The 26,451-nt window shown below is 35.8% G+C and overlaps 1 protein-coding gene and 1 non-coding gene across 8 annotated transcripts in view; both read left to right on the forward strand.

Moving 5' to 3' along the window:
• The window catches only part of Cdk19 (cyclin dependent kinase 19), a 159,325-nt gene that overhangs the window by 102,209 nt on the left and 30,665 nt on the right, over positions 1-26,451 (forward strand). The gene's annotated exons all lie outside the window — the stretch shown is intronic.
• Trnad-guc (transfer RNA aspartic acid (anticodon GUC)) lies at positions 11,863-11,936 on the forward strand. Its single transcript has one exon. It is a non-coding gene; the product is annotated as a tRNA-Asp (tRNA).

The raw sequence follows: 26,451 nt of genomic DNA on the forward strand, positions 1-26,451 counted from the left end.
GATCCATTTTCAGTTGAGTTTTGTACAGGGTGAGAGATAGGGGTTTAATTTCATTTTACTGCATATGGATTTCCAGTTTTGCCAGCACATTGTTGAAGAGGCTATCTTTTCTCCATTGTATGTTTTTGGCACCTTTGTCTAGTGTGGGGAGCCATCCATATCTAGCAGAATCAGACTTGATTGAGCCATGGGATACAGAGGCCTGACTCCCCAAACTGTCTGCCATAAGAGACTATTCCAGACCCCTGGGGAGTAAATGGCCCTGTGTGGGAGTGGCTTACCATCTGGGGGATGTGCTAGTTTCCCTAAGCAAATGGCTTCCCTAACTCCACTCTATCCTGTTCCTCACAGAAGAAGCCCCTCCTGGTCCAGGGCCCCTTTTACATGTGTAACTATAAATTAAGGTGAAAGTGGGGTTCTCCATGTTGTTGGAGGCCAGATCTGATATGGCCCTATCCATCACACCCACTTCCTTTTGAAAAGAGTATTGACTCTTGTGTGTTTATTGATTAGATAAGTTTATTGGTGATTATTTATTGCCGGCACCACTGTCCTTTGGTAGTTAACCCTTCCCTTATCCACGTAGGTCATAACTGAAACCTCCACAGTCTAGTATGAGATAACTGTATTTACGTAGGTTCATTTCTGTGTCTTCTATTCTGTACCATTGGTTTACATGTCTATTTTGGTGTCAATACCATGCCATTTTTGTTACTATTGCTCTGTAGTATAGTTTAAGGTCTACTAAGGATTGCTTTGGCTATTCTGGGTCCCTTATTTTTACAAATGAATTTCATGTTTGCTTTGTTTATTTCTATGAGGTACGTCATTGGTATTTAATAGGAGTTGCATTGAATCTGTATAGTGCTTTTGGTAGTCTGGCCATTTGACAATATTAATTTTGCCTATTCAAGAACATGCAAGATCTTTCCATCTTCTAAGGTTTTCTTTAATTTCTTTCTTTAGTGTTCTGTAGTTTGTTAGAGGTCTTTCATTTCTTTTGTAAGATCAATTCCTAAGTATTGTATTTATTTATTTTTTTGAGGCTATTGTGATTGGGATAGTTTTCCTAATTTCTCTTTCAGAGGATTCATCACTTATGAATAGAAATGCATTAGATTTATGAGTATTCATTTTATATCCTGCTACTTTGCTGAATTCATTCATTAGTTCTAGAAATTTTCTTGTGGAATTTTTTGGATCCTCTGAATATAGAATCATGTCATCAGCAAATAGTGATAGTTTGAGTTCTTCTTTTCCTGTTTGAATCACTTTAATTTCTTTCATCTGTCTGATTGCTCTAGCTAGAGTTTCAGGAATGATATTGAAAAGAAGGGGTGAAAGAGGACATCCCTGTCTTGTTTCAGTTTTTAGAGGGAATGCTTTCAGTTTTTCTCATTTAGAATGATGTTGGCCTTGGGCTCAGCATAGATAGCTTTTACAATGTTGAGGTATGTTCCTACTATCCCTAATTTTTCTAGTATTTTGAACATGAAGTGGTGCTGTATTTTATCAAATTTTTTTTCTGTGTCTATTGAAATGATCATATGATTTTTTTTTTTTTTTTGCGGTGCTGGGGATTGAACCCAGGGCCTTGTGCTTGCAAGGCAGGTACTCTACCAACTGAGCTATCTCCCCAGCCCCATCATATGATTCTTAACTTTAAGTCTATTAAGTGATGAATTACATTTATTGATTTTCAGATGTTGAACCAACCTTGTATCCCTGGGATGAACTCCACTTGATCATGGTGCACTATCTTTTTAATATGTTTTGTATGTGATTTGTCAGAATTTTGTTAAGAATTTTTGCATCTATGTTCATCAGGGATATTGGTCTGAAGTTTTCTTTCCTTGATGTGTCTTTGTCTGGTTTTGGTATCAAGGTGATACTGGCTTCCTAGAATGAGCTTGGAAGGATTTCTTCCTTTCCTATTTCATGGAATACTTTGAGGAGTATTGGTATTAGTTCTGCTTTGAAGGTTTTGTAGAACTCGGCTGAGAATCCGCCTGGTCCTGAGCTTTTCTTGGTTGGTAGACTTTTGATGGTATCTTCTATTTCATTGCTTGAAATTGATCTGTTTAAATTGTGTATGTCCTTCTGATTCAGTTTGGTGGATCATATGTATCTAGAAATTTGTCATTGTCTTTGAGATTTTCTATTTTGTTGGAGTACACATTTTCAAAATAGCTTCTAATTATATTTTGTATTTCAGTAGTGTCCGTTGTGATATTTCCTTTTTCATCATGAATTTTAGTAATGTGATTTTTCTCTCTCCTTCTCTTCATTAGTGTGGCTAAGGGTTCATCAATTTTGTTTATTTTTTCAAAGAACCAACTTTTGTCAATTTTTTCAATTTTTTTTTGTTTCAATTTCATTGATTTCAGTTCTGATTTTAATTATTTCCTCTCTTCTCCTACTTTTGGTGTTGATCTGTTCTTTTTCTAGGGCTTTGAGATGTAATGTTAGGTCATTTATTTGTTTACTTTTTATTCTTTTATTGAACGAGGTCAATGCAATGAACTTTCATAGTGCTGCTTTCATAGTGTCCCAGAAATTTTGATATGTTGTATTGGCATTCTTGTTTACCTCTAAGAATTTTTTTATATTCTCCCTGATGTCTTCTGCTATCTATACATCATTTAATAGTCTATTATTTAGTCCCCAGGTGTTGGAGTAGCTTCTATTTTTTATTTCATCATTGATTTCTAATTTCATTTTATTATGATCTGATAGAATGCAAGGGAATATGTCTTATTTTTTTGTATTTGCTAAGAGTTGCTTTGTGGCATAACATATGGTCTGTTTTAGAGAAGGATCCATGTGCTGCTGAGAAGAAATTATACTCACTCATTGATGGATGGAATATTCTATGCATATCTAAGTTTAAATTATTGATTGTATTATTGAGTTCTGTAGTTTCTTTTTGTTCAGTTTTTGTTTGGAAGATCTATCTAGTGGTGAGAGAGGTGTGTTAAAGTCACCCAGTATTAATGTGTGTAGTTTATTTGATGCCTGAAATTGAGAAGGGTTTGTTAAATTTACATAGATGCTCCATTGTTTGGGGCATAAATATTTATGATTGTTATGTCTTGTTGATGTATGATTCCCTTAAGCAGTATGAAATGTCCTTCCTTGTTCCTTCTGACTGACTTTGGCTTGACACTTTATCTGTTATGAGGATGGATACCCCTGTTTTTTTTACACAGTCCATATATGTGATTTTTTTTTTTTCCCTCAGTCTTTCACCTTCAGTCTGTGAATGTCTTTTCCTATGAGTCTCTTGAAGGCAGCATATTGTTGGGTCTTTTTAAAAAATCTAATCTGCCAGTCTCTTATCTTTCTATTGATAAGTTTAGGCCATTAACATTCAGGATTATTATTGAGATATGATTTGTATTTCTGGTCATTTTAGTTTTTTGTTTTTTTTTTTAACTTGACTTGGTTTCTCCTTCAGTTGACTTTTCCTATAGGGTAGTTCCTCCCTTTGCTGACTTTCATTGTTGTTTTTCATTTCCTCTTCATGGATCATTTTGCTGAGAACGTTCTATAGGTGCAGGCTTTCTATTTGTAAAATCTTTTGCCTTTTGTTTATCGTGGAAGGTTTTACTTCATTATCAAATCTGAAGGTTAGTTTTGCTGCATTATAAGATTCTTGGTTGTCATCCATTTTCTTTGAGAGTTTGGTATATATTATTCCAGACCTACAGCTTTTAGAGTCTGGATTGAGAAATCTGCTGATATCCATATTGGTTTCCCACTATATGTCATCTGACACTTTTCTCTTGTGACCTTTAAAATTCTCTATTTTGTATGCTGGGCATTATCATTATAATGTGCCTTGGTGTAGATCTGTTGTAATTTTGTACATTTGGTATCCTGTAAGCCTCTTGTATTTGATTTTCCATTTCATTCTTCAGGTTTAGGAAATTTTCTGATATTTCATTGAATAGGTTGTTCATTCCTTTGGTTTGTATCTCTGTGCCTTCCTCAATTCTGATAATTCTTAAATTTGGTCTTTTCATGGTATCCCATAATTTTGGAGGTTCTGTTAATGATTTACCATCTCCTCTGTATGGTTAACTTTATTTTCAAATTAGCTATTTTGTCTTCATTTTCTTAGGTTCTGACTTCTAAGTGATCTAGTCTGTTTGTGATACTTTCTATTGAGTTTTTAATTTGGTTTATTGTTTCCTTCATTTCAAGGATTTCTGTTTTTTTTTTTTCTTTCAGAATCTTTACCTCTTTATTGAAGTAATCATTTGTTTCCTGTATTTACTCTTTTAACTCTTTATTGAAGTGATCTTTTGTTGCCTGCTTTTGCTCTCTTGTATCATCCTTTACTTCACGGATCATTTTAATTTTTTTAATGTACATTCTGAACACCTTTTCTGACAATTCTTCTACTGTGCTCTCAGTGGATTTTATTGATATAGCAACTTGGTTTGTTTGGGGTACTTTCTTCCCTTGTTTTTTCATGTTGTTTGTGTATCTTCCCCTCTAGCAATGGGAATCCCAGGTATTATAGTTTCCACCCTATAGATTTTATAGTGTCTCTGCAGGTTTCCAATACCTTGCCTTTAAGGGTGAGATCAATATGAACAGCACCAATTGCAAATAATATGCAGCCATAAACCAAATAAGGCCCTATTAAGATGTTAACAGTATTGTTGTAGTAAACAGAGATGATGTGTTCAATTATTATTGACAACATAAACAATAGACTTGCAATAAGTTCTACAATTTCTAATGATGGACAAAGAGAAGATGGGGGAAGGGGTGTAGGATGTGATATTAATGAGGTAAGAAGTGAGAATATAGAGGTACTAGATTATAGGCAGAGTGAAGAGGCATCACAAGAAGTTGGTTGTTAGCAGGAGAAAAGGGAGAAAGAGACTCTGAGGAAACAGATAAATAAGAGGAAAATAGAGCAAATTTTTAAAAATCTACAACAAAAGTGTAATATAATATTCAATCCTCCCAGTCTTCAATAACCTAATGCATGAAAGGTACCTAATTTCAAAGATGATGGGAATGTGAGAGCAGGAACAGAAAAAAGAAAAAAATATAGGGGGAAAGAAGAGTCTTGAAGGAAAATTGAACACTTATTTCCTTTGGAGTTCAAAATCTTCTTTGCTTCTTTTCTGATAGGTGGGGTTGTCTGGAGTTTGCTGGTAACTCCACCCTGAGGATGATGAAAGTTACTAAGATTATAGGCATGATAGGATTAGACTTGGAGGCGGTACTCCTGGAGGCAGGGGACAGCAATTGCCAGTCCTTCTGGAAGACTGCACCCCAGGACTCTCCTTTGGGGTCCTCTCATATGATGCAGGAGCCTGGTCTTAGCCCCTTCCCTCATTTGTGGACCCCACAATTCCTGGTCTATAATTTTGTCTCTAAATTTTATTTTTTCTGTCCCCTGCTCTTTTGACTTCCCAATCAAGAACCTCTTTCCCTGAGGGCTGAGCGCTGGGACCTATGCACCTGTCTCGGAAAGCTGTTCTCTACTGGGTAAAACAGGACCAGGCTTTGAAAGCTGTGGGCCAGCCATGTAGCTGCAGGCACTGGGCTGGGCTGGTGACTAGGGAATCATTGGGAGACTAGGGGTTGAGGAGCCAGAGGGCCCCGTCGATTGCTGGACCAGGTGATTGGTGGAGTTGTGAACCAGATTGATGTTGGTTTCCAGCAAGTGCTGCCCGGATCTCTGGGATCTGGGTGGATGCCAGGCAGTTGACTGGACAAGCTGGGAACAAGATGCCCATACACCCTTTTCCCACCTACCAACCCTTTGCAAGGGTCTTTCCTACCTCTGCACCAAGATGGTGGCTGTTAACACACCTAGCAGGGATACCTCAGCTGTAACCAAACCTGCAGGGCCATTGGTAATGATATTTCAGATCCTAGCTGTTATCCCTGGATATAAGCGGCCATGTCCCAAGTTGGTGGTGGCAGCAGGGGCTAACCCATAGCTACCTTGATAATGAACGTCTAGTCTTTGGCAGATGTCCCAAGATGGAAGCTGCCCCAACTAAAGATGATGGCGAGGCTTCCTTCTGGATTATTACATGCTGTTTATGTAGTTTTAAGTTTGTATCACTGCTGCAAATTTGTTAATTTGCTAACAAATTAACCCAAATTTTTAGTGACTTAAGACAACATTTATTTTCTCATAGCTTCTGTGGCACATAAATCCAGATGTTGCTTATTTGGGTCCTTATGAGTGGATAGGTGGAGTTCTACCTTGGCTCCTTGCCCACAAGTCCTCCATAGAGCATCTCACAACATAGCAGTTTGTTTTACTGGGGTAAAAGGGCAAAAGAGAGTGCGGCTTAACTAGATGGAAGTCAGTCTTTTGTAGCCTAATAATGAAAGTGACATTCCTTACTTTTCCTATATGCTGTTCTTTAGAAGCAAGTCATTAGAACCAAGAGAAGAGGTTTTTGTTTTGTTTTGTTTTGTTTTAACAGACAGGAGTTTATTACACAAAGTGAGAGTATGGATGCCCAGTACAGGTAACAGGTTGACCACCCCTAGGGAGAAGGGGATACCTCTTAAAGAGTTTGGAAGTTTTAAGGAATTTGAGTTTCTTTGTTCTTGCCTTAGTTTCTCATTTCCTCTTAAATGGTTTATCACCCTTTGTATATACCTCAGCAAAATTTCTTTGCTGTACTGTTAGTATTTGTGAAAGTTTGACTAAAATAAGTGCTTACTTGTTGCAAATTATCTAGAAATAAATGTGTGCAACATAACTTTTCTTTATACTCTGACAAGGAAATTCCTGAAATCTTTAGTTTTGTCTCTGCTAAAAAGCGCCTGATAAGACAAAAGTTTACATCTCAAAAGAAATCTGTAGAATATTACTGTAACCTTCATGCCAGCATTTTGGAGGCATTTGAAAAATCCTTTTATAACAGCTTTTAGCCTTACTGAGTTCTTATGATATGGCAGCTTTGAGATCCTACACTTTAAAAAAGTTATTTTAGAGATAGCTCTTCTTGATCCTTAAATCTCAGTTTACTCACAACTGGGGACCATGATAGGTAATTTTTTTTTTTCTTTTTTTCTTTTTGCTGTGCTGGGGATTGAGCCCAGGGCCTTGTGCTTGCGAGACAAGCACTCTACCAACTGAGCTATCTCCTCAGCCCCATGATAAGTAATTTAAATGACTGTTGAACCGCAGTTTAAACTCCATAAAATTTCTGGTTTCTTACTTATTTCCCTTCTATAGATGCTACTGGACAATCTATCTTGATCCTATCAGTAATCCAAATGTGCCCTTTATTTTAATCTCTTTCTTCCCCAGAACTCCTTTAGCCTGATACTCATCCTAACCCCTTCTGCTTTACAAAATAGAAAACTAGTATAAATATGTAAAACATGCCTTTTGGTATTAAATTAAAAACTAGGCTATGTTTCATCCTGTTTATATGAAATGTCCCAAATATTCTTGCCAAGTCTTCATATTTAAAAACATGAAAATTTAAAAAAAAACTTGATTAGTTGATATTAGAATTAGTAATTGCTTCAAATAGATTTTTTTTTTATACCAGGGATACTTAACTATTGAGCCACATCTCTGCCCCTTTTTATTTTTTATTTTGAGGCAGAGTGTCCCTAGGTTGTTTACAGTCTCATTAAGTTGCTGAGACTGGCTTTGAACCTGCTATGCTCCTGCCTCAGTCTCTTGAGTTGCTGGGATTACAGGCTTGTACCACCACACCCAGTTCAAATAGCTTATTTTCATTCTTCCTTTTTTTTTTTTTAATATATATATATATATTTTTTTAAATTTATTTTTATTGTAAACAAATGGGATACCTCTTGTTTCTCTGTACATGAAGTAGAGGCATACCATTCGTGTAATCATACATTTACCTATAGTAATAGTTTTTGATTCATTCTGTTATTTTTTTCTCACCCCCCATCATTCTTCCTTCTTGAATAATATTACTGAGAGAGGCTTTGGATGTAACAATCCCATGATAGTCCAATTACTGTCTATTATTTTACATTTGAGTTAACATTCCACTTAGAGAGCTATTACAGAAAGTAGTATTTATTTTAATATGACATAATAATTCTAAATTCTTTTTTTAATGCAAAGCTAACAATTGAAAAGCAAAGTATAGCTTGGATCTCTTCAAACCTGTAATTTTAGGTGATTTTGGACAATTATAAATCTTGTCATGCTGAAGAATCCCCCTAGAGTTCCTGCTGGAAACCCTGACTATGGTGGTTCCTAGATAGTTCCTTAAAGTGGTGTGCTCAATAGTCTATGTCTTGGCCCTTCATTTGTGCAGTCTGGAGGTCTTTGATGGTAGTGATATCATCCATGCACAGGATTCCTGTCTTCTTCCCTCTACTTAAGATCTTATGAAAAACAGGTAAGGTATTTTTTAATAGTACTCCAAATACTGTAGCAAAACCCTCTTGTATATATGTAGATATTATTGAGGGTTTTCTAGACAGGGGTTTGATTTTTTCTTTTTTCTTTTTTCTTTTTTTTTTTTTTGGCATAGCAGTTTTTTCCATTGTTTACACCCACAGATCAGTAACTAGAGATTCTCTCTGAGTCCTATATATCTGTCAGTTCAGGTTAGAATGTAATGCTCTACTATCTGTTCCTCAGTCAGAGGATATGTGCTAAGAAGCTTATTTCCAAGAGGACAAACTTTACAGGGGACCTGGGTTGAATCACAGTGATATACGAGGCCCCTTAAGATTTAGCTCAGGAATAAGACCCTTTCAGTGACTCATGATTTTTACATAAAATTTTAGTTGCTTGTACTGACAAACTCATGTATTTAGAAGGCTATCTGCCAACCTAATTTCAAGGTCACTCTCTTCATCTTTCTTCTGCTGATATCACACAGTGGATAGTTTATAAACAATAAAAGCTTCTTACATCTGGTTGATGCAAGAGGTTTCATCTTGAAGGCCTTCTTATTGTGTTATTCCATAGTATGAAGGGGAAGGGCAAAGAAAGGGGTGGGGGAGAGAGAGAGTGCGCATGCACACAAAAAATCGAACTCACAGTATCAGGTCTTTTTTCTTTTTAATTTGTTCTTTTTAGATATATATAACAGTAGAGTATATTTTTGACATATACATGTTCAGGGTATAACTTATTCTAATTAGGATCCCGTTCTTGTGGTTGTACATGATGAGGAGTTTCACTGGTGGTGTATTCATATATGAACATGGAAATCAGGCCCTTTTATAGTAGTCATTAATCAAGTCATAAGGACCAAGCCTTCAGGGCCAAATCACTTCTCAAAAGTCCCCCCACTTACCTGTTCAATTGGAAATTAAGTTTTTAATATAGGCTTTTGTTGGGGGACACATTCAAACCATAGTAGGTAGTAAGAGAACATAATCAAGATATACTCTGCTTCTGGGAACTGGTCAGGAACCAAAGGCTGCTGTAGATAAGAACCCCAGTACTTTGAGGGCTGTGGTTTAAACTAAAGAATTCATTTCAGGCATGCCATCATATTAAATGAATATTATTGAGATAACATTTATATATAATAAGATGCACCTGTTTCTTTTATAAATTGATAGGCTTTCATATATGTTTACCTGGGAAAACACAGGCATTCTATTTAACTAGCAGCAAAGATCCCTTATTGAGAGTAAGGGAAACCTGCAAAGACTGATTTATTTTACCAGGAGATGACATATGATAGTTATTTTGTGAGATCATATTCTCAACTAAGGACATACCTTAGGTAGAAGACTTCCCGAGGTGAGGGCCATAAATCAAATAAGTATGTGTGGTTCATTTGCCCAATGTACTTTTGCTCTCATAATCCTGGGTTTGAGTACATCTCTGGGAGATGTGGATTCTAACCTAGGATCTGCCACTGTCCTTAGAGAATGAATTTGGTCAAGGTTATAGGTCACCTCTCTGGGCCTCTTTCTTTACCAGTAAATCAAGTGGGCTCAGTTTGGTACTCTCGGTCTCTGACAATTTCTCAATTATAATAAGACTGATTGATTTGAATGTGAATGTCATAAGTGTAAATAGAAAACTGCTGCCTGTCAATGTTAACTTCTCTGAGGGTAGACTGTATTCTTAATGAACAGGATAGAATCTGAATGCTTTTGTAGTATTATTCTTGCCACTGATGTCAATGTGGAATATATCTTGACTGTATTCCTTAGTGACCTTGAAGTTAGTTAGGTAAATAGCCTGCTAAATACATGTGTTTGTCTTGCATTGAGTCCCCCCCCCCCTTTTTTTAAATAATGGTTGTATTTTATTGGTTTTTGTTAGAGAAAAGAAAACCTTATCTCTGCTGTTCAGGCTTGTAACCACTTCTAAAAGGCAGACAAAGAAGTGCATTGTTAACTATTGGCAGTGCTGGGTTGGCAGGCAGTGTCCTGTGAGTATCAAAGTTTGATTAACATAAGTGTTGTATTACAGATATTCCCAGCCTAGTTCAAGGTAAAATGAAATTAATCACAGCATTTAATAGTATATGCTCTTCTGATGTAAGATAGCCTGCACCTAGCTATAAATATGAAACTTCCAGCTGGAAATACATTTTTACTTAGATATAAACACCTTAAATGGTGGTTAAGTTCTCTGAATAGAAAGACATATTTAATCCAAGAGTACTTAAAATATGACACTAATAGAATTTTAGAATTTAACTAATTTTTAACTAGATTCCTATGGCGGGATACTTGTTTACAGACTTAAAAGTATTTGCTTTACCAACATATTTTGACTTCTTAACATGTACCAGAGCCAGGCATAGTGGTGCATGTCTGTAATCGTTGAGGCTTGAGAGATTGCGGCAGGATGTTCCCAAGTTCAAAGCCAGCCTCAGTAATTAGCAAGACCCTGATCAACTTAGTGAGACCCTGTCTCAAAGTAAAAAATATAAAAGGACTGGGGATGTGGCTCATTGGTTAAGCACCCCCGGGTTCAATCATCAGTACTAAACAAACAAAACAAAAACCCGTGTACCAGAGCACTGGGAATACAGGAATTAATAAAATACAGTTGCTTCCCTCAATGGGTGTATGTGGGGAAGATTTAATAAAACAGATAATCATAAAACAACAAGGTTTCTTAAAAATAATGAGATACATTTAAGGATCAACTAATAAGCATAAGATACTGAGAGTGCAGGAGTAGAACACCTAACTAGTTTGTATGAGGACTCTCATGAAGGACCATCCTGAGCTGAACCTAAAAGGGTGAATAGAAATTAATGAGGTAAAAAGAAGAAGATGAGGAGGGCATTTCAGGTAGAGGAAACAGCTTGTATTAAGGACACAGGGTAAGAAACTATAAGGATGTGTTAGCTTTTTGTTACTGGGACAACAAAAACAACTTAGGAGGAAAGATTTATTTTTGCTCATGGTTTCAGTTTTATGGTCAGTCAGCTCCAAGGCAGAAACTTCATTTGAAAGCCTTAAAAGAGAGGGGAGAGGGGTATTGTGAGACAGAGCTTGGGGAAGAAAGAGAGCCTGTACCATCAATGGATTAGTCTACCTATGAGGTCAGAACCTGCATGAACCAATCACATTCCAAGAATCCCACCTCTGAATACTGTTGCTTTGGGGATCAGGCCTTTGACACATGAACCTTTGAAGGACACTTCATATCCAAACCATAACAAAGAATTTTTAAAAAGAGAGAGAGAGAAAGGTGTAGGAACCAGTAATGGTTGATCTTAATTGCCCTGTTTAGAAGTATGAATTTTTCCGGTTGACCAGTTTCCTGAGCTGGTCAGGGTTTAAGGACAGACCACTTAGACAGTTATGGAGGGTTGACTTAAGGATTCAGGGGGAGCAACTTTATTAGGTTGTTCAAGTCAGCTGGCTGAGAAGTCATGAAGAGTGGGCTGGGGAGATAGCTCAGTTGGTAGAGTGCTTGCCTGTCAAGCATGAGGCCCTGGGTTCAATCCCCAGCACCGCAAAAAAAAAAAAAAAAAAAAAAAAAAAAAGAAAGAAGTCATGAAGATCTAGGGCAGAGGTGATCAGCATAAAGAGAAGGCTTGAAGATAATAGGTCAATATTTAGGACCTAAGTCATATTTGAGAATTGATTAGATATGAGGGATAAAGGACAGATTGGAGTTCAGACTTCTGCTTTTGTTGACTGAGAAGGGAATACTATAAAAAGAGGCAGTTTTGATTGGAAAAGGTAATTCAGTTTGGACAAGGTGTATTTGTGATGACTGTGGAGATGGACAACATATAGCTGACATAACTCTAAGGTACAATGCAGAGTTAGAGCCCTAAAAGTTTTGACTTGAGAGTCTTAGCATATAGGTGACTTCTGAAACCCTCAAATAAACCAAAATCAGAGTTTTCAAAAAAAACTATGTTCAGGAGTAATCTTGGTGTCATTTGGGGTAAGTGCTTTTTCTAGTTTCCTGACACTTAAAATTGGGAAGTCCACTATCACAGGACCATTAATAATTTAGTTCATTCATTTGTTTACTCATTCAACAAAAGTTTTTTTAAATTATTTAGAATATGTTTAGATTTCAACAGATATATACAGTGACAGAACTGTCTGTCCTCTCTGCCCTCTAAGAAGTTGCAATCACAATGATCACATTCTCTATATTTAAAAATTCTCTACTACCCAATTGATGAGGTTGTTTTAAGGGCTAAACAGTTATGATAGACTAATACTATTTGTAAATGACCATTGTGTTTGCTAAAAAAAAAAGAAAGCATATATCTTATTAACTCTTAGTAGTTAATAGTCCTATTTGCTGCAACACAGAATCTTGTTTGGGGTGAACAGTGAGGAACAGTGTACAGAAAGGAACATGAACTGAGAGTTTTCTTCTGGGAATGTTCTTCTGTATCAAATGTAAAGGGAATTGTGCCAACACTATATTTAAATAAAAGTATAGTTGTATTCATTAATATCAGGCCTGTACTATTCATTGTGTTTAGAAACCATTCCAGTTGGTATTCGATTGTTCTTGTTCCTATTATTCAGGATTGTAGACAATTGTGTTTGGGTTTTTTTGTCTTCCCTGATTGGTGCTGATAAGAGTCATATTGTGAGTTTCATATTTTTGTTCTAAATGTCCTGGGGTGGGGAGTGCAAAGCAAATGTAGTAGAATGACTATGTATCTTTAAGGCTGTTCTATTTATGATGTGCCAATTAACTGAAATAAATTCAACCCTGTGGAAAAAAATTGATTCTATAAAAGGAAAAAGCAAATCTGGAGTGCATGTAAAGCATCATGAATATAAATTGAATTAACTAAATTCTGCAAAAACACAGATATTACAGGGATGTCTTCTGAGTGGTTGTTTTATTTATCCCATTATTTCCTTAACTTTTGCCTTGAAAATACAATTGAAGTAAAGTAAACCCTGTAGCATTGATTTTCTGTCTGATTTTATTGCTGATAACTTAAATGTGAGACATCCAACTACTGCCATTTCTACTGTTTCTATGGTAACCAAAGTGTGCAAACCCAGCAGTATCACTTTCTTTCACAGCTGGCTTTTTGTGTTCACAGGAAGAATAGGAGTTTTAGTAAAGCATAGTCTATGTTAATTGGGATGTAACTAGGTCAGAACAATTTTGATATCCTTTCTTCATTCTTTTAGATTTGTGTGTGGGTATGGGTGTATGTGTGTGAACCGCAGTTTCCTTTAAAAAAAAAAAATGTACTTTCACTGAAATTAATCACTATTGTTCATTTTTTGAAAATTAAACATAATATGTGTTAATATAATTCAGCATGAATCTTGATTGGATGGAGATACTCTGAGACTTGCCCCATAGACCCTGTAGAAAATGAAGTTTCTGGACATAGTGGCGCATGCCTATAATCCTAGTAGCCACACAGCAGACTGAGTCAGGAGGATTTCAAGTTCAAGGCCAGCCAGGGCAACTTAAGATCATATCTGAAATTCAAATAAAAAAAGGGGTGCTGTAGCTCAGAGGTAGAGCACTTGCCTAGCATGCATGAGACGAAGACTCTGGGTTAAATCACCACCACTATGAGTACATGCACGCACACGCGCGCGCACACACACACACACACACACACAAAAGAAAAATGAATGTTTTGAAAAGTTAAACACACTTTAATATTGATTATATAATTTATTTTATTGCTAGTTACTTTGAAACATCAAGTATCTTGTTAGCATTTATTGTTCTGAAGGGAACAAGTAATCCCAGTGAAGGGATACATATTTTAAAATGATTCCCCTATTCCCCAATTCTAGGTCTTAATGCAGCTGCAGGAACCCTTTCCTGTGGATACCAGTCCAAGCCCTGAGTTTCTTTCTCAGACTTTACGGAAGAACTCATAGACTACTGTTCCCCTAAACCATGTCATTGCCCTCTGCCCTCATCTCAGACTCCGTGTGGAGACCTCGTACATAGAGCTTCCATAGGATAGCCTTCAAGTATGTTGTTATCCCAAAGCTATTCTCCGCTAACTTCAACTCTCTCTCCTCTTTGTATCCTCATTTATTGTTCTTGTTGTTTCAACAGTGTGATTGAAAGAACTTCTAATAAGAGTTAGTTAAGTGATATAAAACCTGATTCCCACAGTTCTTACATTTGGCAGGTTTTTTGTTTGTTTGGGATTTTTGTTTGTTTGTTTGTTTGGTACTAGGAATTGAACTCAGGGACACTTGACCACTAAACCACATCCCCAGCCCTATTTTGTATTTTATTTAGAGACAGTCTCACTGAGTTGTTTAGTGCCTCGCTTTTGCTGGGCCTGGTTTTGAACTCAAAATCCTCCTGCCTCAGCCTCCCAAACTCCTGGGATTACAGGTATGTGCCACTGTCTGGCCTTTTAGCAGTTCTTATTGTATTTTCATTTCTTTTATGAAACAACTTTTGCTCTCATATCTCATACTTAATTTTTATCTTACTATCTTTATTTTGAAAGCACTTAAACTCAAACTTCAGGTATTACAAATACTGTATAGCAAGTGGTATATAAGGTGATTTGTTTGATAAGTTTACAACTTTAAAAATTATGTCCCCTTACAAATCACATTTTCACTAGGATCTTTAAATTATACTCTAAATCTGTAGTTACCTTCTTTCCTCTTATTTGGGTCACATTCACTGAGCCTGGCTTCTGTAAATGCACAGAAATTATTTTCACTGAGTTGCCAGTGACCTTCTAATTGTCCATTCCACTTGTACTTGATAGCACTTCTTCCTTTTTAAACTCTCTTATTGTCTACATAGGTTTTCTTACCTTTGATTTTTCTTCACAGGTTGTTTCATTGGCTCCCCCCCATCCATTTATTTCCCTCAGCATTATTTATTTATTTTTAAAAATACTTTTCTCTCATAGTGAGTAACTGAATTATATAAAATCAAACATTATAGAAATATTTAATGTTGTAGTAAATGACAGTCTTTCCAAATCCTGTCATCAGAGATTGGGCAGAATATCAAAATCAACCTACTTTCCTACCTATCCTACCTATCCACCCATCCATCCATCTATGTTATACAACTATTTAAAAGTTATGGGTAATAGAGAAAGATAAATAATAGAATGATGCTAATTCTAGTCATGCGAAACCTAAAATCTTTCCTATTTCCTGTGTGACTATGATTAGAACCCCCGCCCTCTGATCTTCACCTGAATTCTCCACTGTTTTCTCCTACTACTTATTCTTCTCTCACATTGACTTCAGCTAATTACCTCTACTCTTTCTCCAGCTGGCCAGTCTGCTGGCTCATCAGGATTCTCCCTAACTGCTACAGACATCATGTCCTTGCTCTTGCCCATCTGCAGACCTTTTGGCAGCTCTTACCAACTCTAAGAGTACAGGCTAGATGTGCTCAGGAACAAAGCCAATTCCAGTTACTGAAGCAACTTGAGCTAAAATCTGAATATTTAAAACAGCAAGCAAGCTCTTCCTTTCCTCTCTCTATAATCATCACAACTATGTCATTCTGTCCTTGCTAATGGCCATGGTTCTCCTTAGCCCCATCTCTACTTCATCCCAGGTATTCTTTTGCCTCAAACCTTGCAACTTGTTCTTATGCCTGTACTGCTCTCCCTTTAAACACCCAGCTGGCTCACTACTGCACCTCCTTCAGGTTTTATGTCAAATGTTACCTTCTCTAGAAGACTTTCTCTGAAGAGGAAAATAATGTTGAAGATAACACCTTACCAATCCATTCACAACAGTACCTATCCCTATTCCTTACTTTATTTTTTGTCTTTGTTATCTTCTTAATATGTACATACAAAAGAATATCTGAAAAATGTTTGTATGTCATAAGGCATAAAAATACAGTGAGTTATCAAGAACTTGTCACTTAACTCAGTAACTGGAAGATTACCAATAGTATGCTTCTATTTGTTGTTCCCCTGTCCTACTCTCCTGCTTCCTCCCAAGAGGGAACAAATATCATTGATTTTGAATCCATTATTCTCTTCTATTTAAAAATAGGGTTTATCTTCCTAGGTAAGGTGGCACACACCTGTAATCCCAGAGACCTAGGAGGCTGAGGCAGTGGGATTGCAAGTTCGAGTCAATTTAGTGAGACCCTGTCTCAAAAATAACAAATAAATCAATATGTAAGGACTGGGGATGTAGCTTAGTGGTAAAGCATTCCTGGGTTCAATCTCCTCCTGGGGGGAGGTGGTGGGGAGAAAAGATTTATCTCATTTAGGATATTTAGCTCTGCCTGATTTTAAGCTTTTTGAAAATGGTATCCTATTGTATGTATATAGTCTTCTAAACCTGCTTTTTTCACTCAGTGCTTCTATAATTTGAACATGTTTTTACATTTGTTTATAATTCAGTGAATTTTTTCACTACTGTTTTAAAATTCTTTGTGTGACTCTATCACAATTTTAAAAAAATTACAACCTGTGCTGTTATGAACATTCTCTGGTGTATCTAAAAATGAAATTACTGAGTCAAAGGGTATGCATTTGTTCACTTTTGCAAGATTTTGTCAAATTGTTTTCCAGAGAAGTTATACCAGTTTATACTCCCACCAGCAATGTGTGGGGATTTCCCTTGATCCACTTCCTACTTATCAGTTCTTATTTAACCAATCTAGTAGGTGTCTGCTGTGAATTTACTTTACATTTGCTTAGATTGAACATCTTATCATAATACTTATCATTTAAACATTTCTGTTTTAGTTGATTATCTGTTTGGACATTTTGCCCATTTTTCTATTTGGTTGTTTTGACTTGTATTATTTCTTTAATCTGGATATAGAATCTTTGTTGCTTATATGTGTTACAAGTACTTCTTCCATTTTGTGCTTTGATTTTAAATTTTCTCTATTTTTTGATGATTGGAAGTTATTTTAACATAGCCAATTTTCTAAGTCTTTTATGATCAGTTTTTTGTGCCTTGTTTAAGAAATTTTAACCTACCTCAGTATCAAAAAGATATTCTCAGACTTTTTCTCCTAAAGTTCTAAAGTTTTATTTTTGATTTAGCTCTTCAAGTAAAATTGATGTGTGTGTGTGTGATATAAGGTGATAATTCATTTTATTTTTTCACACTTACACAAATCCTCATCTGCTGTTCCAGCACCATTTTTTAAATAGTTGATAGTTTTCCACTGATCTCAAGTTATTGTTCTATCAGTATCATGGTTTCCATCATTAGTCAGTTTATTTGTTCCTGTACTACCACTACACTGTTAATTTTCATAGCTCTAAAACAAGCTTTGGTATCTGATTCTGAGTCAGATTCCTATTCCCACCCCTTAATCCCCTGTATAATCTTCTTTGTATCTTGTCTATTCTTAGCCCTTTGCTCTTCCACATACTCTTTAAAATCAGCTTTTCAAGTCTTACTTCCCCCACTACAAAAATTGATTGGATTTTTAATTGAAATCACTTGAATTTAAAAATAAATATGAGGAGAACTGATCCCTTTACTACATTGAGTCTCTTTACTTATAAACATGAGGTCTTCATTTAGGGCTTCTTTATGCCATTTAAAATAAGGTTTCATACAAATCATGTATATCCTTTGTTTCAGTCAGCGTTTTCCGCTGTGACTAAAAGATCTGACCAGAACAATTGTAGAGGAGGAAAAGTTTATTTGAGGGTTCACAGTCCATAGAAGGCCAGCTGCTTTCCTCTGGGCTTGAGTTTTGGTGGAACATAATGGTGAAAGACTATGGCAGAAGGAAGCAGCTCACATGGTGATCAGAAAGCAGAGAGAATCTGTATAGCACTTTTGGTAGTATGGCCATTTTGACAATATTAATTCTTCCTATCCAAGAACATGGGAGATCTTTCCATCTTCTAAGGTTTTCTTTAATTTCTTTCTTTAGTGTTCTGTAGTTCTCATTGTAGAGGTCTTTCACCTCTTTTGTGAGATTGATTCCCAAGTATTTTATTTTTTTCGAAGCTATTGTGAATGGGGTAATTTTCCTAATTTCTCTTTCTGAAGATTCATCGCTTATGTATGAAAATGCCTTAGATTTATGTGCATTGATCTTATATCCCGCTACTTTACTGAATTCACTTATGAGATCTAAAAGTTTCTGGTGGAATTTCCTGGTTCCTCTAAGTATATAATCATATCATCAGCAAATAGGGATAGTTTGAGTTCTTCTTTTCCTATTCGTATCCCTTTAATTTCTTTGGTCTGTCTAATTGCTCTGGCTAGAGTTTCAAGGACGATATTGAATAGAAGTGGTGAAAGAGGGCATCCCTGCCTTGTTCCAGTTTTTAGAGGGAATGCTTTCAGTTTTTCACCATTTAGAATGATATTAGCCATGGGCTTAGCATAGATGGCCTTTACAATGTTAAGGAATGTTCCCACTATCCCTATTTTTTCTAGTGTTTTGAGCATGAAGGGGTGCTGTATGTTATCAAATGCTTTTTCTACATCTATCGAAATAATCATGTGATTCTTGACTTTAAGTCTATTGATATGGTGAATTACATTTATTGATTTCCTGATGTTGAACCAACCTTGCATCCCTGGGATGAAACCCACTTGATCATGGTGCACTATCTTTTTAATATGTTTTTGTATGCGATTTGCTAAAATTTTGTTGAGAATTTTTGCATCAATGTTCATTAAGGATATTGGTCTGAAATTTTCTTTCCTCGATGTGTCTCTGTCTGGTTTAGGTATCAGGGTAATATTGGCTTCATAGAATGAGTTTGGGAGGGTTCCCTCCTCTTCTATTTTATGGAATACTTTGAGAAGTATTGGAATGAGCTCTTCTTTAAAGGTTTTGTAGAACTTGGCTGAGAACCCATCTGGTCCTGGACTTTTCTTTGTTGGTAGGCTATTGATGATTTCTTCTATTTCATTACTTGAAATTGGTCTATTTAAATTGTGTATGTCCTCCTCGTTCAGTTTAGGCAATTCATATGTCTCTAGAAACCTGTTGATGTCTTTGAAATTTTCTATTTTGTTGGAGTATAGATTTTCAAAATAGCTTCTAATTATGTTTTGTATTTCAGTCGTGTCTGTTGTGATATTTCCTTGTTCATCCCGAATTTTAGTGATTTGGGTTTTCTCTCGTCTTCTCTTTGTTAGTGTGGATAAAGGTTTATCAATTTTGTTTATTTTTTCGAAGAACCAACTATTTATTTTGTCAATTTTTTGTATTGTTTCTTTTGTTTCAATTTCGTTGATTTCAGCTCTGAGTTTAACTATTTCCTGTCTTCTACTACTTTTGGTGTTGGTCTGTTCTTCTTTTTCTAGGGTTTTGAGCTGTAGTGTTAGGTCTTTTATTTTTTGAGTTTTACTTCTTTTATTAAATGCGCTCCATGAAATAAATCTTCCTCTAAGTACTGCTTTCATAGTGTCCCAGAGATTTTGATATGATGTTTCTTTGTTCTCGTTTACCTCTAAGAATTTTTTAATTTCCTTCCTAATATCTTCTGTTATCCATTCATCATATAATAGCATATTGTTTAATCTCCAGGTGTTGGAGTAGTTTCTGTTTTTTACTCTTTTATTTATTTCTAACTTCAATCCTTTATGATCTGATAGAATACAAGATAGTGTCTCTATCTTCTTGTATTTGCTGACATTAGCTTTGTGGCATAATATATGGTCTAGTTTAGAGAAGGATCCATGTGCTGCTGAGAAGAAAGTGTATTCGCTCTTGTTTGGATGGTATATTCTATAAATGTCTGTTAAGTCTAAATTATTGATTGTGTTATTGAGATCTATGGTTTCTTTGTAAAATCCCAATGATGTACCTTACAGAAATAGAGCAAGAAATTATGAAATTCATCTGGAAGAATAAAAAACCCAGAATAGCTAAAGCAATCCTTGGCAGAAAGAGTGAAGCAGGGGGTATCGCAATACCAGATCTTCAACTCTACTACAAAGCAATAATAACAAAAACGGCATGGTATTGGTACCAAAATAGAAAGGTGGATCAATGGTACAGAATAGAGGACACGGACACAAACCCAAATAAATACAATTTTCTCATACTAGACAAAGGGGCCAAAAATATGCAATGGAGAAAAGATAGCCTCTTCAACAAATGGTGCTGGGAGAATTGGAAATCCATATGCAACAGAATGAAACTAAACCCATATCTCTCACCATGCACGAAACTAAACTCAAAATGGATTAAGGCTCTCGGAATCAGACCAGAGACCTTGCATCTTATAGAAGAAAAAGTAGGTCCAGAGCTTCAACATGTCGGCTTAGGACCAGACTTCCTCAACAGGACTCCCATAGCACAAGAAATAAAAACAAGAATCAATAACTGGGATAGATTCAAACTAAAAAGATTTCTCTCAGCAAAGGAAACTATCAGCAATGCGAAGAGCGAGCCTACAGAGTGGGAGAAAATCTTTGCCAATCATATTTCAGATAGAGCACTAATCTTCAGAATCTGTAAAGAACTCAAAAAACTCTACACCAAGAATGCAAATAATCCAATTGACAAATGGGCTAAGGAAATGAATAGACACTTCACAGAAGATGATCTACAAGCAATCAACAAACATATGGAAAAATGTTCAACATCTCTAGTAATAAGAGAAATGCAAATCAAAACCACCCTAAGATTCCATCTCACCCCAATTAGAATGGCGATTATCAAGAATACAAGCAACAACAGGTGTTGGCGAGGATGTGGGGAGAAAGGTACACTCATACATTGCTGGTGGGGCTGCAAATTAGTGCATCCACTCTGGAAAGCAGTGTGAGGACTCCTTAGAAAACTTGAAATGGAACCACCATTTGACCCAGCTATCCCACTCCTTGGCCTATACCCAAAGGACTTAAAATCAGCATACTACAGAGATACAGCCACATCAATGTTCATAGCTGCTCAGTTCACAGTAGCCAGATTGTGGAACCAACCTAGATGTCCTTCAATTGATGAATGGATAAAGAAACTGTGGTATATATATACAATGGAATATTACTCAGCCATAAAGAATGATAAAATTATGACATTTGCAGGCAAATGGATGAAACTGGAGAATATCATGCTAAGTGAGATAAACCAATCTCAAAAAACCAAAGGACGAATGATCTCGCTGATAAGTGGATGATGACACATAATGGGGGGTGGGAGGGGTTAGTGTTAGGGTTAGAGTTAGGGTTAGGGAGGGGGGCAAAAATGGAGGAAGGAAGGACTGTATAGAGGGAAAAGAGGGGTGGGAGGGGTTGGGGGAAGGGAAAAAAATAACAGAATGAGTCAAACGACATTACCCTATGTAAATTTATGATTACACAAATGGTATGCCTTTACGCCATGTACAGAGAAACATCATGTATCCCATTTGTTTACAATAAAAAAAAATTAAAAAAAAAAAAAGCAGAGAGAGACTCTAGCCAGATACATATACTCCAAAGCCACACCCCAATCCCACCTCCTCCAGCCACACCCTGACACTTCAGTTACCACTCAGTTAATCCCTATTGGGGGATTAATTCACTGATCAAGTTAAGTCTATAACCCATTGATTTCTTTTCCAAACGTTGCGTTGTCTCACATGAGTTTTTGGGTGACATCACCTCTAAACTGTAACATCCTTTATTAATTTATTCCTAGATACTATATAGTTTTTGTTGCTATAGAAGTGTTGACTTCGAAAAATATGTATTTCCTAGGTCTTGTTTTTACTGGAATATAGAAATACATTGACTTTTTATATTAATTCAATTAGCCAGATATCTTTCTAAACCCTCCTATGATTGCTAATAACTTATCTTCAGTTTTCTATGTAGATAATTAAATCATCTGAAATTAACAATAGTTTTATTTCTGTCTTTATAATTCATGTGCCTTTGATATTTTTCTGTATCACTGTGTTTACAATACACGTTGACTTTAGAAGTGAAGATAGTGAACATCCTTGAATTCTTGTGCGTGTGTGTGTGTATGTATTTGTGTTACTCGGGATTGAACCTGGAGGTGCTCTACTACTGAGCTGCATCCTCAGCCCTTTTCATTTTTTATTTTGAGGAAAGGTTTCACTAAATTGCCTAGGTTGGAACTTGGAATCCTCCTGTCTTAGCTTGCCAATTTTCTGGGATTACAGACATGTGCTAATCCTGATTTTAAAAGAAATATTTCCAATGTTTCCTTCTTAGATTTTGGTATATGCCCTTTATGAGATTAAGGAAATTTTTTTCTTGTCTAACTTGCTGAGAATTTTTATTATGAATGGGTTTTAAATTTTATCAACTGCTTTTTCAGCATCTATAAGAATGATTATATCATTTTTATCTTTAATATATTAATATGGTGTTAGAATTGTATGGATTTTCTCATGTTAGACCATATTGGTATTCTTGTTTCCTGGATTTGATTTGCTAATATTTTGTTTAATATTTTTTGCATATATACTCCCAAGTGAAATTATCCTGAAATTTTTCTTTTTTTTCACTGTCCGTTTTTGCTATCAAGATTAAACGAATCTAATAGGAATACACAGATAAATTATAGTTAATAAAACTACAGTGTCAACTTAATTTAGTCCTTCTTAATTTCCTCCGATTTTCTAATTCATTTTGAATCAATTCGTAGGTTATATTTTCTTGACTTTATTATGTATACATATTCAAATTAATAAAGTTCTTCATAGGATTCTTTTATCTTTCTGTCCTCCACTGGATCATAGTTATGATTCTTTTTGTCATTTGTAATGTTTACTTATACCTTCTCTCTTCTTGCTCCAGTTGTCCCACAGGCTTCATAAATGCTCTCCGGTTCATAAATTTCTGTCCTTATCTTTGTCTTTTTACTTTTCCTCTCTTTGTTTATTCTCTTGAGCAGCAACTGCTACTACTTCCTCTTCCTCCTCTCCTTTTTTCTTCTCTCTTCCTCCTTTCTTTCTTTCTTCTTGTCCTTTTAATTCATTATATCCAGGCTTACTTTTTTTCCTAACATAGTTAATGTTATAAATTTCCCGTATACTATAGTGCTGCGCATTTCATAGGTTTCGATAGGAAGAATTTTAAATATTTCAGTCCTGAATATTTTAATTTTTTTTTTACCTCTGAGTTCTTTAGAAGTATTTACAAATTTCCAAATAGTGAAGTTCTAAATTTATATTTTCATAACTGACTTTAATTGAATTGAATTGAAGTTAATTGAATTGTGGTCAGAGAACATAGCCCATTTAATTGTTATTCCTTGAGATTTCTTGAGACCTGTTAGTATGTAATCAACATTTGTAAATATGCTGGAGGGGGAAAATGTATATTCTCTAATATTTGGATCCTGGAGATGAAGCTCAGTCAGTCCGACAGGGGTCCTACAGGGCCTGGCTGTTGTCTCAAAATGGCGGCAGCCACATGTAATCAAACCTGCAGGTACTGTAATAGTGAACTTCCAGGCAACAGCAGGCAGCTGGTCCTCCACTGGTGGTTGGTGATCAGTTTGCTGACTATTGTTGGACGATCGGGAGGTGAACCTCGTGCGTTGAGTGATGGATAGGTGTAAGGCAGGCATGGACAGGCGAGAGGCAGGGAAATGGCAGATGATAGGTGCCTGACAGTGAGCAATCAAGAATCAGATATCCTCTGCTTGAAACCGGAGTTACGGAGCGACAAGGAATGCCGCCTCCCTCTAGTCCGCCATCTTGGATCTCTAATATTTGGGTAAAAAGTTGAGTATATGCCTACTAGTTCATCCTTGTTAATTGTATTCTTTGGGTAGTCCACAAAACTATCTTTGTCTGCTTGACATAACAGTAATTGAGAAATGTATATTATCATTGGTCTTCTTTTTCCCTGAAGTTATATCAAGTTTTTATACACATACATACATATATATGTGTGTTTGTGTGTGCGTGTATGTGTATGTGTGTGTGTGTAAAGTAAAACATAACTAGGGTAGGATTGTTGTCTCTTTTTGGTAAATTGAACTTTGTATCATTATATCATTATATAGCGACCATTTATGGACCTAATTATGCTTTTGTCTTCAAAGTTATTTTGTTTGACATTTCTGTACTTGACTCAACTTTCCTTCAGCAGTTAATATATTTTTAAACATCCTTTGACTTTTAGCTTTTAAGGTCCTTCATTTAGGTTACCTCTTGTCAATAGCATGCAAATGGATCTTGTTTTTAATTCACTATGGAAGCATTACTCCTCAGGCCTAAGTTGGGAAGTTTTTCCTCCAGAAAGGGTTTGCTTTTGCTTCTTCTGGTAGTATCTAGGTTTAGTTCCCCTGAGGGTCTTGGCGATTGTAGAATAGAAGACTTAGCTTCCTTACCTTGTTGATGACCCAGGTTCCATGTCCCCAGTGCATTGTGTAATTGATATCTGCTCTGAGGTCCATTCTGCCTTTCCTTATCTCTCCATCCATAAAAGTACATTATTTAGAAACTGAAAATTATTGTAGATGTCCCTGAACCCTTGAGATCAGGGACACTTTGAGAAATTTTTCTTATGTAGCATACAGTTGTTCTGTAAGAGCAGGGTCCCTTAGAACACTTGGTCAGTCTTAACACCAAATATGGTAGTTTCCTTGTTTTGATTATTTCCACAGTACTTATCAATATGTGATTTACTATATACTAGTTTACTCTCTTTCCAAAAGGCCAAGAATTTTTCCTGTTTTTTTTTTCTGCCATATTTCTAGCATCAAAACCATTGCTTGTTGCTTAGTATGCACACAATCAATATTTGTTGAGTAAATGAGAATGGAGAGAATGATGTAAAATATTATGTCAAGTCTTGACCTTTTACCTTGAAATGTTTTTGTGTTCCTCTGTGACCATTGCCACAGGTTAAGTTGTGCTTTTCCCTAGACTACTTTAGCCCATTTCCAACTGGTCTGCTTCTACTTCATGGTTCATTGGTCATTGATTCATCTATCCTTTCCAATCCATCTTTCTTATTATTACCAGACTTTCTTTCTTTATATAGATATGATTATTTCATTGTCCTGTTTTGATTTGCCTATTGAATAGATTCCAGTTTTTTAAATGTAGTAGTTTATTTCCAACATAGTTTTCTAGTCTTATTTCTATGTAAAGCATTCTGTGCTATACTCACATCCTTAATATGGTATGTCTGTGTTTTTACATGACTGTGTTATATTACCTGTAAGATTCCATTAACCTAAAAAGTCATTCTTTTATTTATGTATATCAAAACCTTAGTCCTGTTTACTTGAAGTCATCTAAAATCATCTTCCTAAAGACTATTCTGAAATTCACTAAAAAGAATCCTTCTTTTGGTACTTTTCTATCTTTTCACTTTTCATAATATGCTTTGTATTCTAAAAAGCTGTCTGTCCTGACTTTCCCTGTTAGACTTAAGCACTTTAACTAAGTGAAGGTCTTTAAAATTTTTTTCCTGAAAGTCTGTAGTACAATAATTTATACATAATGTATCTTTGATAAGTAGTTACCAAACTTGATTCTTTTTCCACACTTGAATTTGGAAGGTTCAGTTTGTATCTGATGTTATTTTTCTTATTGTGCTATGGTGAACTAATCCTGTTTCATGTTTTTAGTTGTTGCACTCTAGTGGCAATAATTTTCAAATCCAATTTTTCGTTTTCCCACTCCCCTGGCTAGTATGACTTAGGAATCTCCTGTAACTCAAACTCGATGTCACTTACTCTTTGTTGTTCCCTATCCCAAACCAGTATCTTGTGTAACTTTTCTCTAATGGAAGAAAGACCTGAGGCCTCTAACTCCTACATAGCACAAGCTTCGAATATAAAAAGCTTCCAATTTTTCTTTCTACATAGCGAGCATCTGGAGGTTGGGATCTTGGTTTTATGACGCTTTAGTTTTTCCTCTTAATGTTTAGGTATGGTTCTTTGTTCCCAGAAGACATTAAAACATACTCATTGATTAAATAAGTGAATCCAATAAATTTAAAATACAAATTTTCTTCCAAAGACTTTACAAAGGAGATTGATTTGCCTCTTTCCACCCCCAAACCTATCTCACAGTTTCTTTTTCCAAATGTCTGTAGATAAGGATAACTTAAAAGATGGTTGATACATTTGCAGCCTACTCATTTTCTTTA

Source organism: Sciurus carolinensis, chromosome 7 (assembly GCF_902686445.1).
Source record: "Sciurus carolinensis chromosome 7, mSciCar1.2, whole genome shotgun sequence".
NCBI lineage: Eukaryota > Metazoa > Chordata > Mammalia > Rodentia > Sciuridae > Sciurus > Sciurus carolinensis.